Consider the following 18,720-nt stretch of genomic DNA (forward strand, 5'->3'; position numbering starts at 1 on the left):
TTGCCTTTGAGGATGTGTCAAGTAGGAGATTGCTGCGGTGGAGGTCTAGGAGGTTTTTTCCTACTTTCTCCTCGAGGGTTTTGATGGTTTCCTGTCTCACATTCAGGTCCTTCAGCCATTTTTATTTTTGTGTACGGTGTAAGAGAGTGGTCTAGTTTCATTCTTCTGCATGTTGCTGTCCAGTTCTCCCAGCACCACCTGCTAAAGAGGCAGTCTTTTTTCCATCGCATACTCTTTCCTGCTTTGTCAAAAATTAATTGGCCGTACATTTGAGGGCCCAGTTCTGGGTTCTCTATTCTATTCCATCGGTATATGTGTCTGTTTTTGTGCCAATACCATACTGACTTGATGATGACAGCTTTGTAGTAGAGGCTAAAGTCTGGGATTGTGATGCCTCCCGTTTTGGTTTTCTTCTTCAATATGACTTTGGCTAAACGGGGTCTTTTGTGGTTCCATACGAATTTGAGGATAGTTTGTTCTAGCTTTGAGAAGAATGTTGGTGCAATTTTGATGGGGATGGCATTGAATGTGTAGATTGCTTTGGGTAGTAATGACATTTTCACAATGTTTAAAAATTACTTCTTAAAATATTCTTCAGGTTCAAATTCCCCCACCTTGTCCTGCAAACAAGCATGAGTAAATCACTCCGCAGCAGCACAGCAAAGAGAAAATAAAGGTCATAAGGGATGTATTAAAGTTCTTTGCTGGGACACTTCTAAAACCTGCCACAGTTAAGACGCATTCATACAGATGAGGACGGTTTTTAAATGAGCAGCTTTCTTCCCAACATAATTTGCAGAAGTTGGAGGGCAGAGTTTGTTCAGGGACAATAATGCGGTCTCTAAATATCAGCACTAAAGCAGAGCAAAGCGTGTGAGTCCAAATTCATCTCTGCACCTTCCTTTCCCACCCAGAGCACCGAATAGCGCCACTGTCCTTACTTCTGAGCAAGCCGCTCATCTAGGAGGTGTTTCTGATACTTAACAATTTTCTCCGAGTCTAATTAGTCTTCAGGTGATGCCAATTTAACCTCCAGATGTCTCTAGAAAACTATCCACGGATAGACTGCAGTCTATTTCCTAGTTCACACTGCAGGTTACTGCAAAAGTCTCTGCATTTCCTGCCCTGGAGGCTCGACTGTCCTCTTAACCTGGAAACCTGATCACCTGATCTACCTGTTTCAAACTGCACTAACTGCTCAGTTGCCCCAAGATAAAGAATGCTTTTTATCAAGATCTGTGCAGACTTTTGTGCTTTGCACACAATTTCAGTCTTAGTCTTAGTTTCCCCCTTTCCTTGTTCAACAGGCACAGTGGGCTTCTCTCAATTATATGCCTAGGCCTTGCTCCTTCATGCCCCAGGGCCTTTGCACAAGCCAATCCTCAATGACCTTGTCACTCAAAACACCTTTCATAAACCCATATCTGTACAGATGTCAGTTCTTCAGAGAAGTGACTCCTGGTCCCCTAGAGCAGATGAGAGGCGCTGTTTATACACTCTGTATAAAACCAACATACATTTTTTTTATTGCCCTATGTTTAATAATGTGTTGAGCACACGAACATTTATTTGGCTCAACACTTTATTCTGAACACTAAGTATAGTGAAGCAAATATTTTTCAATGAATGAACAGATTTTGATAAAGCACCTACTTTGTTCCCAGCCAGGGATCTGGCTCCTGTAGAAATAATGGCAAACTCCATAGAGATAGATTATTATCAATAGATAATAAATAAACATCAAGAAGTGTGTAGGAATAGTTTGTTATTCTACGGATAAAAAGAAAGCGTAATACAACAGAGTAGGGAATAGAGTGACAGGGGGATGTGCTATAGTTTTACGTCCCCTGGTCAGAACAGTCTTTTTGAGGAACGGGCATTGGAGAAGGGCGTTAAATTAACTGAGTTGCAAGACATCTTCTTTCCGGCCACATCACGTAGGATCTTGAGGCATGTTGCTCTAGAACTTTGCATTTTATTCTGAGTGAGACGAGAAGTCATCAGAGAGTTACAAGCAGGGTGCGCTGTGGTCTGACTCAGTAAATAAAGTGGTGTGTCCTGAATAAATACTACAGGCTCACTCCGGTTGCTCTGTGAAGTACAGACTTTATTACAGAAAAGGTAGAAGTATGTAGATTAGCTACCAGATTACAACAAACGGACAGGAGAGAGTTGTTTGGATTCTGGATATGTTTTAAAGGTAAAGTTTTTAGGATTTGCTGGAGGAGTCATTGGGATTGGTAAAAGAGATGGGGAATCAAGATGACCCCAGGATCTTGGTCTGAACCACTCACTGAGAGCTGCCATTTTCTGAGAGAGGAGAGCTTGGGGGGGGAGCGGTACAGCTTTGAGGGTAGGGCGGGTTTGGTGGAAGAATCAAAAATTAGTCATTAAAAGAACCCAGTTTTCATTATGGGTGAAAGGATCTCAGTATAGCAAATAATGTACAGCATGAGAAACTCATGAACAAGAAGTCATGCTCAAGGGATTTTACATTGAAATATTGACATTATGCTCTGAAGAAATTACAAAACATATCATGGTAATTAATTTTTAAGTCTTTTTTTTTTTCTTTTGGAATTAGCTTGTAAGGCCAATGCAGGGCCCGATACGAATTCCTCTAGATGGTGTAGAGCCTCTGGTTTTAAGTGACTTTAGCAAACACAATGTTTAATGTCCTAACCCTTGACTCTGTTGATTTGTTGTAACTAGATGATGTTTTGTTGAGGGCTTCACCGCACTATACTGTACCAATGCATTGTAGTACTGATAATCTGTGATGGAAGAGATAGAGAGTTTACATCTAAATAGGTTGAATTTGAAATACTTGAAGCCATCCTAACCGATATTCCAATTGTTACCCTCTTAATGTAGGAGCAAGCACTTTGCCTCTTTCAGTCTATGATGTAAATCTTTAAAATTTGCTTAAGTATTTATAAGCATAGGCATGCCCTCACCTGTCTGAGGTTTGAATTTATAATACTGTTGTAATTGGGAGAAACTCAGGCTGAGAAATAAATTTAAATTTATCCACAGCCAATATTGCACCTGCTACCTTGTAGAAGTTAATAACATGTACCAAAAGAAGAAAAAAAGACACTTCATCAACTCAAGAGGTTGATTTTCCCAAATAGATCCACCAAGGATGAGCTCATACTTCAGAATAACAAGACATAAAAGGGAAAAAAAAGTCATATCAGCAAGAGTTGTTGGGGAAAAAATATAGGTAATCAGAACCCAAGAACTACAGATTGTGGAATTATTGCAAAGAATTTATAAATGTCTAAGAGTGGGTGAAAACATAAGAAATGAGCTGCACAGAGCCTAAGACAAAGATAACATCTTAACAGAATCTGAAGTCACAAAGGTATTCCCTTATCTCTAGAGGAACAAGGATAATAATGACAGTGGGCTTTTTGTCAGAAACCATACAAGCAGGAAGAGAACAGAGTGCAATATTGTACATGTCAAAAGAAAAACAAAACACCAGCTTAGAATTCTATATCCAGCAAAATCACCCTTCAAGAGTGAGGGAGAAATAAAGACTTCCTTTAGGCAAACCAAAACAGAGAATATGTTGCCAGCAATCATGCCCTATGAGAAATGCTAAAAGAAATTTTTCAGAAAGAAGAAACTCAGATCTACAAAAAGGAAGGGAAAGCACTGGAAAAATAGTGAAATAAAACAAAATCTCACCATATTCTTAATTGATCTAATGAGTGTGGGCAAAGTGACGTGAATGCCAGGAATGCTACAGGGGATGGGAGGAGGAATGGGGAATGATCTTTTATGAGGGGTCTGCAGTGCCCATGAAACATTGTGGTGCTCTTTGAAACTGTAGTTAAGTTAGTTGTAAAAGTATATTAGAAACTCTAGGGCAACCACTAAAAATATTTTTAAAGGTAAAGCACATTTGGGAAAAAATGAACTTCTTAAAAATGAAATTTCCAAAGTTTTAAATTTTTAAAAAAGAATTTTTTGAGAGAGAGAAAGGAGGTGCAAGTGAGCAAGGAGTGGAGAGAAAGAGAGAAAGAGAAAGATGAAGAGCTCACTGGAAGCGGGGCTCAAGTTTACTGGGTACAGGACTCGAACTAACGAACCATGAGATTATGACCTGAGCCGAAGTCAGATGCTTAACTGACTGAGCCACCCAGGCGCCCAAAAGAAACTTTTTAAATTTGAGTGTGGTTGACAATGGTCTGTTAGTTTCCGGTGTACAACAGTGATTCAAGCACTCTGTATGTTACGCTCTGCTCACAAGTGTAACTACCTACCTCTGTCACCGGACATTGCTGTTCCAATATCAATGGCTCTGTTCCCTGTGCTGTACCTTTTATTCCCGTGACTCATTCATTCCATAACCAGAAGCCTGTATCTCCCACTCTTCTTCATCCATTGTGCCCATTCCTTCTCTCTTTCCCCTCTGGCATTCCCTAGTTTGTTTTCTGTGTTTATACGTCTGATAGTGGGTTTTTTTGGTTTGTTTTGTCATTTCTTTTGTTTTTTAGATTCCACATATAAGTGAAACCATATGGTATTTGTCTTTGTCTTTATGACCTCTTTCACTTAGTGTAATAGACTTTAGGTCCATCAGCCTTGTCAGAAATGGCAAGATTTTATTCATGTTTAAGGCTGAATAATACTCCATTGTGTGTGTGTCTATCACATCTTTTTTTAGTGTTTATTTATTTTCTGAGAGAGAGCAAGTGTGGGAGGGGCAGAGAAAAATGGGGACAGAGGGTCTGAAGTAGGTTCTGTGCTAACAGCAGACAGTCCGATGCAGGGCTCAAACTCATGGACCATGAGATCATGACTTGAGCCAAAGTCGCCCTCTTACCCGACTCACATCTTCTTTATCCATTTGTCTATGGATGGACGCTTGGATTGCCTCCACACCTTGGCTATCATAAACAGTGCTGCATTGAACATAGGGTGCATATATCTTTTTGATTTAGTGTTTTTCTTTTCTTTGAGTAAATAGCCAGGAGTGGAATTTAAAAACATACATTAAAAAATGTATCACTGAAATTAAAAACTAAATGGATGAGTTGAAAAAAAGATTAGACAGATGAGAACAGAAGTAGTGGTAGAGCTAAAAATTCTGGAGAAATTATGCAGGTGTAGTCTAGAGATTCAGAGTGTTGGGAATCATGAAAAAGATGTCACACAGGACTCAGGCTTCAGCAGAGACTAGGCTTTACCCCCTGAGCAGTAGTTTAGGATGGGGTGATATTTAAGGCACAAGAATGGTACAGGTGGTTCTTGGGGGTCCTTCTGTCTGTAAAACAAGACAAAAAGACAAGGCCAGTTTAGCTAAGCAGGTCAGCGGAGGCCCATAAGCAGAGCCTGGCATACTTTGATGATGCCCCAATTTGGATAGATCAAGGATACAATCACCGATTTGAAGATTATGGTGTGAAACTTCTAGTAGTAACTGTTCATTCATTTATTTGGTAAAAATGGCGAAGTGCAAAGTAGTTGGAAAATATGTATATGCCCTTGTTGTGGTGAAATTTGGGAAAATAATTAACATCTGTATCCTGACTCCATTATGGTGGATTCAGCTATGTTATGTCTAAAGTATCTTAATCCTCCCCTCCTATGATTCCGTGAGCAGGAATGTAGGAATATTGAAACGAACTCTTCCTAGTACAGATGAGCGCATAACACAGTAAGGATCTTATGAGGGAATTTTACTATATAAGTGATCACAAAGAGCAGACCAGAGTAACATGAACACATCAATAGAAATATTGATTTGTTTTTGTAGATTAATACTTTATTCCCAATTTTAAATATTTTAAAGTACTTTTCAAGGACTTGAATTTGTATAGGGCCATTAGTGTGTCTCATACTGTGAAAGAGAGAAATGAAGTGTGTGAAGGTTTAAACATTCCAGGCCATTGGTGCCGTTGTGCTATGGGAGACAAGAGGTAAGATCAACCCGTGTGTTAACTGTATTTTCTAGACCCTTTATCCATGAATTACATTTGCTGATTTGTTTTGTTTTTGTTCACTTACAATTATATCTGAATGAAACTGTTCACTTTTAACCATATATGAATAATTTCCAAAAGGTCTTTGTATTCCTCCAAATGATATGAGGAACTTGAAATACATACCCTGAAGCAAACTTTTAATTTAACTATTCACTGCTTTCTATCTTTAGTGTTTTCTGGCTGACAGTGGAAGAGTTAGCGTTCCTTGTGTGCTTGATGGTTAAGGTGTGTGTTCACCTAACTAACACATTAAGTAAGAATTGCTGATTTCAGACAAATGTTTTTCTCCAGGACATATAGGCAAAGATATTCCTTTTTAAAAATTTTACAGTTTCTGGAGCCAAACAGTCTGGTTGCAAATGATCTCCTCACTAGTTATGAGCAGCATGAACCGGGACAAATTTAAGCCATCTTTGCCTCAGAGAAGGAGAACAATTATAGTACCTATTTCATAGGGCCTTGTGAGGATGAACTCACTGTCTATGCACACATGCAAAAGCACGCACATGTACACACATTTCCCCCTTATATTTATTTTTTATTAAATCTTTAATTCTAATTCCATTTTGTTTACACACAGTATACTATTAGTTCCAGGTGTATAATGTAGCGGTTCAGCACTTCCATACATCACCAGGGGCTCTTCCCAAGGGCCCTCCTTCATCCCCCCCAAGCCCCACCCCCGCCCCGCCTCCCAACTGGTAACCGTAGTGTGGTCTCTGTAGTTAAGGTCTGTTTATGGGTTTCTCTCTTTTTTACTTTGCTCATTTGTTTTTCTTAAACTCTACATAGGAGTGAAATCGTATGGTATTTTCCGTTCTCTGACTTGTTTTGTTTAGCTCTATCCATGTTGTTGCAAATGGCAAGATGTCATTTTTTTTTTTGTGGCTGAATACTATTCTATACATACATATCACGTCTTCTTTATCCATTCATCTGTCAATGGACATGGGCTGCTTCCATAATTTGGCAATTTGGCAATTTGGCTATTGTAAATAATCCTGCAATAAACATAAGGATGCATGTAAAAAAAATTTTTATAATTTCTGGGGCGTCAAGGTGGCTCAGTGGGTTGGGCGTCCAAATTCTGTTCAGATCGTGTTCTCACAGTTCCTGCGTTGGAGCGCTGCATCAGGCTCTGAGCTGTCGGAGCCTCTCCCCCTCCCCCACCCACGCTGTATCTCTCTGTCTCTCAAAAATGAGTAAATGTTAAAAATATTTATTTTTGAATTTTAATATTTCTGATTGTCTTAGTGTAATGTCCATCATGTAACAGAGTCCCAGGAGACATTAATGGAAAAAGATTAAGAGAAATGTTGTAGTTACATTTGTTAATGTATTCTAGTACGTTTCTAGTACGTAGCTATCCACTTTCTGCTACTGTGCTTCAGAGGCTTATGACAGATGACAAATCTAATATATGGGTGAGGAATGTCCCCTCATATATAGGTGCGTAATGCACACGACACCTCTGGAATACATAATCTATGAAAATACCCTTCCTAAAATCAAGTTGAAATGGCTCTGAAATCTACAAACAGCGTGTAACACAGCATGAAGAAAATGGAGGGAAGGTGGGCCATGGTGGATTATTTGGGGGAAGAGATACATTTTGGCAAAATATTTGGTTCTGAAATTGCTTTTGACGTTAAAAAATGAAAATATACCACATACTGCCAGAGAAAATAGTCTGAATTTGAGACAGACTCATATATCATATCTTCCTTCCAATTTACTTAAGTCCATGAAGCCCTCTAGGCCTTCTCAAATTAATCCCGTCATTTTGAATGACCAATTAAATTCACATCAAAAGGTCCATTCAGGCCTATGGTTGATTGTAAAGTAAGTAGACATTGATTTCTTTAAAAAATCTAGCTTTGACCTCCTTGTACAAGTTTTCCTCAATGGGCTGGTCAAAGCCAATACAAAAAGATGTGTCAAGAAATAAAATCAAGTACTCGAGTATTGTTAACAGAATTGGGTAGATTTTTTAGAGGAATGAATGCTCTATGTCCTTATGAACATAGATATCATTATTGACCACAAATTTATGTTAAATAATAAGAGACGTATTGAGACCTACGGTTTTCATGTGTACATTTAAATCAGTCAAAGCAACTCACAGCAGCCGCTGAAAAACAGGCCTGGACAAAAGAAATCCTGCTCCACAATATAAAGATTGTAAGAAACAGGGAGTGGCCCAGCCGCATTATCTCCAGCTTCCCCATGTCCTCTGCCTTCCTACCGCAGATTGATATTTAAATAGATGGTGGTATTTGTGGGAAGGAGTTGCTAAAAGGCAGGAGTCTGCACAATCCTGGCTGGGTCACAAACTTCGCTGTTTTTTTAACCTGTTCCCTAAGCTTGTCAACCCTAAAGAACAATTTGTAAAGCTTTCAGTGGCATGGTAAGATAAAACTAACAGCCCTGTCATGAATTGGAAATCAATAAAGCATTAAAAATGCAAATACATTCTTGTTAATATGATATAATTGTGAAGAACTTTTAGGCATTCAATTACCATTTAACACAAAAGCCTGTAACGATTTAATTAGGAATCCTTCACCTAATTGAGGTCAAGATTGTTAGCAGTGGATGTCTAATTAGCTTGCATCTAGCAACTATCTTTCTTGAAAAACTCCCTGGATAAAATCCTTCCTTAGGGGCGCCTGGGTGGCTCAGTCGGTTAGGCCTCCGACTTCGGCTCAGGTCAGATCTCACGTTCGTGGGTTCGAGCCCCGCGTCGGGCTCTGTGCACACAGCTAGCTCAGAGCCTGGAGCCTGCTTCCGGTTCTGTGTCTCCTTCTCTCTCTGCCCCTCCCCCTCGCATGCTCTGTCTCTCTCTGTATCAAAAATAATTAAACATTTAAAAAAAATTATTAAAATCCTTCCTTAGAAGATACCTGCTTCCCCCCACAACACACACACACACACTGTATGTAAAAGCTATTCAAATCCCGATAAAGTCTGTAGCTGAGTAGTAATATTGCAGGACCATCACATTCCTGGCTTTGACAGTATGTCATGTCTGTGAAGTCGGGTACCCAGGAACTCTCTGTAACTACATTCGCAACATGTGAGTGTCACATGATTTCCAAAATAGTTAAACATGCATCCGTATCTTTCAGAATTACGAGAGCATTTGAATGGTCTACTTTCTCTTCAGAGAGTATAGTGATTTATTTTTCGACGATAATTGTTTCCGTGAAATAAGGCCAAATTAGTATGGCGGTTGATATGCTTCAGGTAAATACCAGTTTGGTCAATCCAAAATTAAGACCTCAGGCCACACAGTAGTACTTCTAAAAGTTGTTGGAGAAGATTCCCCTGACTTTACACATCTGTCATTTGCTCTTGTCCAGATTCTGGGCTTTCATCCTCCAGGTATAAAACCTCAGCTGGAAATAAAATCCAAAATAAAGCCATCAAATTAATCTCCTATGCCTAAGGGAATAAATAGCCCATTTTATGTTCTTAAAGATTAAGTCTTCATAATTATTTTAATGGAAAATGTATAAAAAGAAACAGTATTTTATAATGGGCAAACAAGAACCAAGACAGATTTACTGCTGTTGAGTCTCCAGTAGCAGCAGGGACCAAATTTTGTCCCCTGAAGCTCTAATGTTGTTAGGGAGCTCAGGAAAAAAAAAAGAGTGCAGTAGCCAAATAAGGTATATAATTACTTATTTATAAGATAATGTGTCCATGTTTAAAAAAATTTTTTTTAATGTCTTATTTATTTTTGAGAGAGAGAGAGAGACAGCGCGAGCAGGGGGGGGTCAGAGAGAGGGGGAGACACAGAATCCGAAGCAGGCTCCAGGCTCTGAGCTGTCAGCACAGAGCCCGACAAGGGGCTCGAACCCACCAACCGCGAGATCATGACCTGAGCTGAAGCTGGATGTTCAACCGACTGAGGTGCCCCAATGTCTCCATGTTTATAGATGGGAACTTGTTTTTTATACTCAGACATACTGAGCAAAGTTTGGCTTTGGAATTCTTTCCAAAATTTCCATTTAACTTTTAAAATGAGCGTTCTACTGAACACCTGTTGGGAATGACTAGAGAGAGTCCAAGTACGCTTGCTAAGTCAGGCTAGCATCAACAGCCCAGGTTAGAAATGTAGACCCCACATGGCTTGGGTTGGTCATTTTAAAAACCGGGAATGAGTCACTCCCTTTCATGACTTCAGGGTTTTTACAGTTTTTATTAGGGTTACCTCTTTCACCTTATTTTTTAAAAAATCCGTGTTTAAAATTGCATTTTAAAACACCAGTGATAAAACATTTCTCTTTATCTTATAAGTCAGGAAATTCCAGATTCGCATGCCTGGAAGCACACTTGCATGTCCGACACGGATTTTCACTCGTGTGCTCAGCACTCCCGATCTGCGCCAGCACCTTTCAGTCCTTTGAACGCCCCGAGTAGTTCCATGCCTCGGGGCCTCATTGCAGATGGTTCCCCCCACCTAGACTTCTTGCCTCTAATCTATACAGTACTGCCTTTTTTTCTATCCTCCATTCATTCATAATTTAAATGTCACTTCAAATGACATTTGAAGATCTAAGTCACTGTGATACTATTGACTTTAACTAGGGAAGTTTTCTGGATGGTCTGTGGGGATTTTCACACTGGAGAAGAGAATCGGTGTGAAATCTTGCAAGTCTGGGCGTGCAGCCTGTGTCCAGTGACTAGGCCGTGCACATCACCGCTGCCTTGGGAGTAGATACTGAGCCATCCCGGACCAGTGAGTCACGGTGAAGAGTGACTTTGGTCAAAGGGCTCTTGTGCCATCCTCCACGGTCCTGCGTGCGTGCGTGTAGGGCTCCGCCTGGGGAAACGATCAGCAGAAGAGCGATAAAAGCTGTTGTGTTTGGGTCTTCACATCTAGATCGTCACCTGTACAATCTGTTACGTGAGAATTGTGTCCTTTTTTACCCGTTTTATACTCCCAACTACCAGCTCCTACTGGGATGTGCTGCAAGCTTTAAGCACTTGACCTACCTCATGCCTGTAACGATCACCGCCTTCTTCTCACATGTGTCCCTTTTTTATTTAAAACTCCACTTAGTGGCACTTCTTTCATACTTCTAAGGCCACAGAGTCGCAATGAATGGCGTGAGAGAGGGAGCGTGTTAAGATTTTGCTAAAGAAATGGGGCACCTGGGTAGCTCGGTTGGTTAAGCCTCCGACTCTTGATTTCAGCTCAGGTCAGAATCCCATGGTTCATGAGTTCAAGCCCCACATGGGGCTCCGTGCTGACGGTGCAGAACCTGCTTAAGATTGTCTCTTTCCCCCTCTCTCTGCCCCTTCACTACTCTTGCTCTCTCACAATAAGTAAAGAAACAAGTTATTTTTTAGTTATTTTTTTTAGTTTAGAAAAAGACTTTGCTAAGGAAATGAAAAATCCTTGTGAATGAATTGTGCCATTCATTCGCCACTTATTGCTAGCCGTCCCCGGTGAATGACGCCATGCTAGGGACTTTTAGCTGCAAACGTGAATACTTGGCTCTGTTGTCCTTTGGCAGAAAACCGGAGTCCCCTGAGAAATCAGGTGGTTTGTCCCCCAGCCCCACCGCTTGGCCTTCCCACCTGTTCTTCAGAACTCTCAATCAGCAGTAACTACACGGATCATATATTTTTAGACATAAAGAGCAGTACTCTGCAGTACACGATAGTCTAAAATAACGTTTACTTATTGACCTTGCCATTTTCTACGAATATATTTAAAGTTATGTCCTCCTTCCCTTTGGCACCATTTTCAACTTGATTCTAAATGGGTAATTGATAGAAGACTAAGTTATGAGTAGTAGTAACAATAACGAAATGAGGTATCAGTCAAAATACAGAGGTATAGAAATATACTTATTAAAGTGAGAAAAAAATGTAGCTCCATCAGGCAACCCTTAAAATTGCTTGAATGAGTTATTGAAAGGCTTGTTCACAGTCACAAGGATAGCAATTTTTGTATAAGGCCGATGTTACAGTAAGAAAAGAAGCCAGTAGCTTCCCGGCACTTTAGAGATTGCCCCTTCCAAGTCAGCTGCTTTTGCTCAGCAATTATGTGGTAAATACCTTCCATAGGGACTTTTCTGTTTCTTACAATAAAGAGGGCAGGTCTATTATATAAAATGTGAACTAGAATCAGAAGAAGGGAAGTAAGCGAACTTTTTGTGCCATAAAAGAAATCATTTCGTTTGAAATTAGAGCCATTTCAATGAATTTTGGCCAACTGTCAACATACGTGACGTTACAATTCTAGGTGTTTCTGACAAGAAAAATCAGTCGTCAGCTCTGTGGTTTTGTGAAGATGCAACATGTGTTCAAAACCCCTTAGTAGAGAACGCCAATACTAGGTTTAAAAAATCATCCGTCTTGAGTAAACTGATATTTTAACAGATACTTATTTCTTTGCATTAAAAAAATACCAAGTGCATTTTTTAAAGTTTATTTATTTTGAGAGAGAGAGAGAGAGAGGGCATGAGCAGGGGAGGGACAGAGATCAAGGAGAGAGGGAATCCCAAGCAGGCTCTGTGTTGTCAGCACAGAGACCAACGCGGGGCTCCATCTCAGGAACCATGAGATCATGACCTGAGCCGAAATCAAGAGTCGGACGCTTAACCAACTGAGCTACCCAGGTGCCCCCAAATGCATTTTTAAAGAAGCGAATTGGTGGTTTTTTTCCCATTGAATTCATATGCCTTGTTGAAATATCTTCTGATATATCTAGCTGGTCTACTTCATTTAAAAAACTAAGTAGAAACGTATTAAAGCATTTCATGTTTTCAACCTACCTTAAGAGTCACAAAATAACCGCAAATAAGGTAATTTTCAGAGGCAGTAAATTTTCTCTATACATTTTAATTTACACGAGTTGCTTATTTCATTTTTATCTGGCCCCAACAACCACTTTTGAGCGAACATGTGTTTATTCCTTAATCTACCCATTTTTCCTAATTCTTTTAAAAGCAGAGTGGAAAATGAGATTATGATTTAGCCGTGTAATAACTTTAACAACCGTATAGTCCTTTCCTTTCCTTATTTTTTTTAGAAATGCACAGTACTTTACACCACTGTCTCAGTTATATTCTAGAAAGATGCGGGCTATTTGGCAAACCTTGACATACTCACTCTCCTAATCAAAGACACATTCAAGTGGGTAGTAAGGCTGACAGGACATAGTTCTCAGGGAAAGGCAGGAAAGTGGCCTTTGCCTAGACATCGGGGGAAGGCGGTTATTACTGCAGACCTTCCAAATGTTTCTTTGTAGCTTAGTCCCTAAGAGACGTTGCTCCTGAAGGCTGCTGGGAACATAACGGATGCAGAGGCCGCCTGTTTACAGCCCCTGTTCCTTTCAAAGGCAAAGGGCGTGTCCTCCTCCTGAGCACTCCAGGCGTGTCTACACCGCGTCTGCCAGTTTGTAGCGCGGTTTGGTGACAGCGTTTGGAGAAGGCAACACGGCAGCCTTGAAGCAAGTGCAAATAATTTAAAATTAGTAGGGGGGTGAGGAGAAGAGAGAGAAATAAGGTGAGAGAAGCTGCCCTGATGGCTAAAGGCTCAGAACTGGACGGAAGTGGGGCCTGCAAGGACAACCTCTAAGAACAGTCAGCAACGGGTATTTTCAGTCCATGGGTGCCCGGCATTGAATTTGAAGTTGTTGTGTTTGTTGTTCCTACATATGCCCCCTTCTGTTCTCCTCCCCCAAATCCTAATTCTTCAGGTAAGACGTCTCAATATACAATTGTCATGTAAGTGAGGTTTGTATTTTAGTGATTGCAGGGAAATAGGGAAATGTTTCCAAGTCGATGCCGTGGGGAATGGACGGTAAGGCCCCCAGGACAGTGAGATGGCCTGAATAGACCAGGCACGATTGGTGAGCCAAGGGTGACCAACAGGGTCGTGGCCGGTGCGGAAGTAGGGCGCATTTGGGGAAGCACTTTGGCTACACAGAAGGACTGGGCTTTTCAGGTGGCGAGCCGGTTTTTCCGGCAGGAGCGCACCAGCTGGCACCTCGCGCAGAGGAAGCGGTTAAGGGCAGAGTGGGCAGAGTGGCGTGCGTGCTCACGCGGGGCCCCAGAACTGGGAGGAGCGGCTCTGTGGTTCCTGGCGGCCCAGATCGCAGCGCGAAGGGCGTGGAATAGAAGCCTCTTCCAGGGACTGGCAGCCAGGAAGCAGTGACTCACTGTCATCTAGTGAAGACGCAGGTGACTCAGCTGACGGTCCTGTGGAATAGAGGCAGAGAGGAGGGGGCGGGGGGGGGGAGGGAGGTCAGGGGGAGGGCCGCCCCGCAGCATTGTTGCCTCCCCCTCACACTCCTCCCATCATGCCTAGTGCTTCGCAGGTCACCCCATTCAGCGGCACACACCTCCCGTCCTCCTGCTCCCCGCCAGCCCTGCCTCTACCAGCCTTGAAAGGCCCAGATTGCTCACTGGGCAATGGAATGGGCTCTTGCACGAGGTCACCGGTGCCCCTTCCTTGCATGGGGGCAGCTCATGCTCTCTCTAGGGGGTACCGAGGGCGGCTGCTCTGCCCCTTTCTGTGGGAGATGTCAGGGGGACAGGAATTAGCGAGCCCCGAGGCTCCTGGGCCTGGGGACTGGTGCAGCCCGTCAGCCCTGCCGGCCTCCGGGATTGCACTCTGTTGGACCGACTCACAGGAAATGTGCTGGTTCCAGCATGTTCTCATTTGCCCCAGGCATTGAAAGTCTAGTTGATCGCCTGTCACCCGGCCTAAGGAATTGGGGTCATCAGTGCTTTGGAGCACGTCCCAGAGGGTCTCCAAACCCCAGGCAGCACGAATAAAGTGCACAGAAGTAGCTGGCTGGGGACGGTGGGGGTCTGTGCGCAGGCGTTCTCCTCCTCCAAAGCCCTCATCCTGGGCGGCCGCCCGCGCTCTTAATTCCAGATCACAGCAGCGACAGAATGGCAGCGAGCCCCTTTTCAAATCTGTGGACAGTTAAACTGTGCAACACTTTGAAAAACACTATGTTCCTTGCCATTTTCAGAGTGCTTAAACATATTGACCTAAATGTAATCCTGCCTCTTCGGAATGGCTGGGCTTCGGCCAGCCTGGTTTCAGGGAAATAGCCATCTTGTTCCTACTTAATGTCCAGCACGAAGTCTCCAAGCCCCGGTAATTGGAACATTTAATAAGAATAGTGGTTTTGTAATTATTCTCGCTGGGAATTGTGGTCTTCACCTAGAAATGCAGTTTTACTTTACAGCGTTTTCTTAATTGCAAGATCTCATTTTTGCTCCCAGGCCCCCTGTGGGCTAGAGGACGTTCCCTTGTATCTGCTACTTACCTGATTCCTGAGGACTTCTGTCCCCTCCTCTTTATGAAGCATTTCTTGGGCACGACGCCCAGTAGTGCCTGTGCCTATATTATGTATTCAAATATCATTCATTCTAAAATTGGAAAAATAAATTAATGGACTTGATTTCTACTCTTAATAAGAGAATTCTAAGTTTTGTTAGGACAAACTTTTAGATAGATTCAAACTTAGAGAGAAACGTTAGTGGTGTATTCATGTGCAAATTATCCTCTGACACCCAGATCCATTTATCTTCTGATTAATGAAGGCAGACTCGATTAATCTGGGGGATAAACTGTCAGAAGGCTCTTCAATTCCTGCTCTCCAGTCAATCATATTTATTGCATACCTATTTTTTAATAACATGTATCTTGAGGACAATTTGAGAAATAGAAAAAAAATTGTGAAAATAATACAGAGTCTCCATATAGCCCCTACTCCGTTTCCTCTCTTATTAACATGTTGGTCATTTGTTACATCAATGAAGCAATATCGGTGCATTTTTTTCACCTAACTTCATACTTTATTTACATTCCCTTAATTTATACTTAATACACTTCCCTATTCCAGCCTCCCATCCAGGGACCATATTACATTTGGTAGTCTTACCTCCTTAGCCTACTTTGGGCTGCGGCAGCTTCTCATACTTCCCTTGCTTTTGGTCACATCCACAGTTTTTCGGGACAGCAGTTAAGTACTTTGTAGAATGTCTCTAAATTGGGATGTATCTGATGTTTTCCTTAGGATTAGACAGGGTTATGCAGGTTATGCGGGGAGGTAGACCGCGGAGGTAGAATGCCATTTCCATCACATCATACCAACAGTACACACTATAAATATGACTTGTTGTTGTGGATATAGATGTTGATCACTGGCAAAGGAAGTACTTGGCAGATTTTGTCCCTTAAAATTCGTCTACTTTCCTGCTCCCTTTCCATATTCTGTTCTTCGGGAGGAAGTTACTGTGCAGTTGGCGTTCTAGTGATGGTGCAGAGAAATACAAGATGAGCTGGGGAAGCATGTCATACCAGATACTAAGGAAGTGTTCAAAAAGCAAAAGAATAGAATTATGTCAGCCAGATACAGGAGTCAACCTGAAAGACTTCCCAAAGGCCAAAACTGAAATAAGTTTAGCAAAAAATAATGACATTGTATTGGATAATAGCCCAAAGTATAAAATAAATACGCATGTATTATATGAATATACATAAGTAATTGAATAAATACATGTGCAAGAAGAAACCTCTTTACTGAAATAACCAAGGGATATAAGTAGATAATCCCCTTCCAGAGGATGGAACTTGTCCTCATCACTTCCAAATCCACTAAATGTGGGTTGAACTCAGTGACTTGCTTTCAACGAATAGGGAAGGGGGTAAAAAGAATAACGTTAGAATGGAGAAACCTGTCAGATCCTGCCGTAGCTGAGTGACGAAGGCCAGTCCCATTCATGATGTCATCTCGACACCATGTACCCCCTGATGTGAGGTGAGAAGGGAAGGGAGGACCCTTCACCTCTGTCGTAGTCTTCCCTAAAGCCTGTGACCCTAGTCTGATCTTGAGAAGACATCAGACTGCCCCAGGTTGGGGGACATTCTACAGGATGCCCAGAAATACTCCTCAAGACCATGAAGGCCGTAAGAAAAAAGAAAAGACAGGAAGGGAAAGGAAAAGGAAAGAAAGACAGACCGAGAAGCTGTTATAAATTGTAGGAAACTGGGAAGACATGACAGCCAACTCTAATGTCATACATTCTGTACTGAATCTTGCAGTAGAAAATGAGCATTAATGGAAAAACTCATGGAATCTGAATAAAGTCAGACCTTCCGTTAATAGTAATGTTCCTACATCAGCTTCTTAGTTTTGACATATGTGCCATGGTTATGTAAGGTGTTCATAATAACGGGGGAAGCAGTGTCTGTGGTAGCTGCAGCTCTTCTGTAGGCCTCATAGTATTCCAATACAAGAAGTTCATGTTTAAAAAAATACTAGCAATTCTAAATTTAACATAAATCATCTCTTGAGGATATATATTCAGCATACCATAATCAAACAAATATATGGACTCGCTGGAATGACTATATCTCTTGTAATGAACAGTGTAAGTCACAGGTAGCAGTAATATTTCTGACCTTCAAATCTAAGGAAACCATAAAAAGATTCAAGATTCTATCATCTTTGCATGAACAAGGTAATCAGGCAGAATTTCTTTTATTTAGCGCATATGGATATTCCATATTTCTTCCCTGAAATTCTTAACTTTGCAAGCAAGGCTGTTCTTGCATTTAATTGAAAAAAAAAAAAAAGACTTAACATATACAAGGCCCGTTGAATATGGGTGGTTCCCCGAGTCTCACCACTTGGAATGTGAAAAGAGGTGTTGTTACCGTGGTAGGTGGCTTACTCTGAAGACGTCGCGGCTGGAAATATGGTCCCCAACGCTACAGAGTATGTTGCCATTTGGGGATAACTCATAAGCAATATACGAGGATGGTAATGGTCACATAATTTCTTGCCTCCTACTTTATGCTTATAGACATAATACAATATATTAGCACCAATTAAATTATATTGAGAAATATGTATTATGTCTTGTAGAGGCTCGGAGGCCACCGAAGAATTTACTGAACTATACAAAGGTGTGATTTCTATCAGGAGGAGAATGGCAATTAATTTATTTGTACTTTTAGTATCTTATCTGTAAGTAATAGATAGCTCTGACAAGTAGCGGGCTGAGTATGTAATTTTGATCTTACTGGTCCTATGTAGTCGACTTTGTGATGAAATTAGATAAGCATGTGAAAATCTTACCTTTTATAAAAATATTTTATTTAGAAAATAAGAATTTATATTTTTATTGTTTCTTTCTCATATCAGTATTCCAGGATTTGACCTACCTTTGATCTAGCTAGCAGGAGCCTAAAATTGAAAGTTGAACACGTGGAGTATTGAATCAAGAACCCTCCGTCTCAAAGATCAAAACCTTGTACTTAGTAACTGAACACAGTCTGCTAATTATAACATAAAGGACTTGATTTTGAACAGTATAAATTTTACTGCCTCTTTTTTGCCACTTAAAGGAAATATACAAAAGGATGTCGTGATGCATATTCATTTTTTTTCCTTCTGAAATGAACTCCTTTCAGTTAAAAGAACAATGGATAAGAAAACACTGTTCAGGATAAGTTGAGGATTAAGAAAACAACATGCTCTGCTCTCTTGCATATAATCAATCTTTCTGCTAAAGGGTAAATTTGACGTTCTTCCAGCTACCACTAAAACTGTCAGAAAACCCTTAAAAATAGCATTTAAAAAATCAATAGTGCCCCTTCACATCTTTTAAATTGGTCAGTTTTGATTGCCTAGTTCCCTGAAACACTTTGGAATCCACTTGAGTATAAATGGCCTAAG

The 18,720-nt window shown here is 41.1% G+C and overlaps 1 long non-coding RNA gene across 1 annotated transcript; it reads left to right on the top strand.

Moving 5' to 3' along the window:
• Positions 1–14,097: 14,097 nt before the first annotated feature.
• Positions 14,098–18,356, top strand: LOC115281228. The gene is made up of 3 exons (XR_003904176.1): positions 14,098–14,200; positions 15,001–15,128; positions 18,187–18,356. It is a non-coding gene; the product is annotated as an uncharacterized LOC115281228 (long non-coding RNA).
• The last annotated feature ends 364 nt before the right edge of the window (positions 18,357–18,720 follow it).

The sequence above is a fragment of the Suricata suricatta genome, chromosome 16 (assembly GCF_006229205.1).
Source record: "Suricata suricatta isolate VVHF042 chromosome 16, meerkat_22Aug2017_6uvM2_HiC, whole genome shotgun sequence".
In the NCBI taxonomy this organism is placed as follows: Eukaryota; Metazoa; Chordata; class Mammalia; order Carnivora; family Herpestidae; genus Suricata; species Suricata suricatta.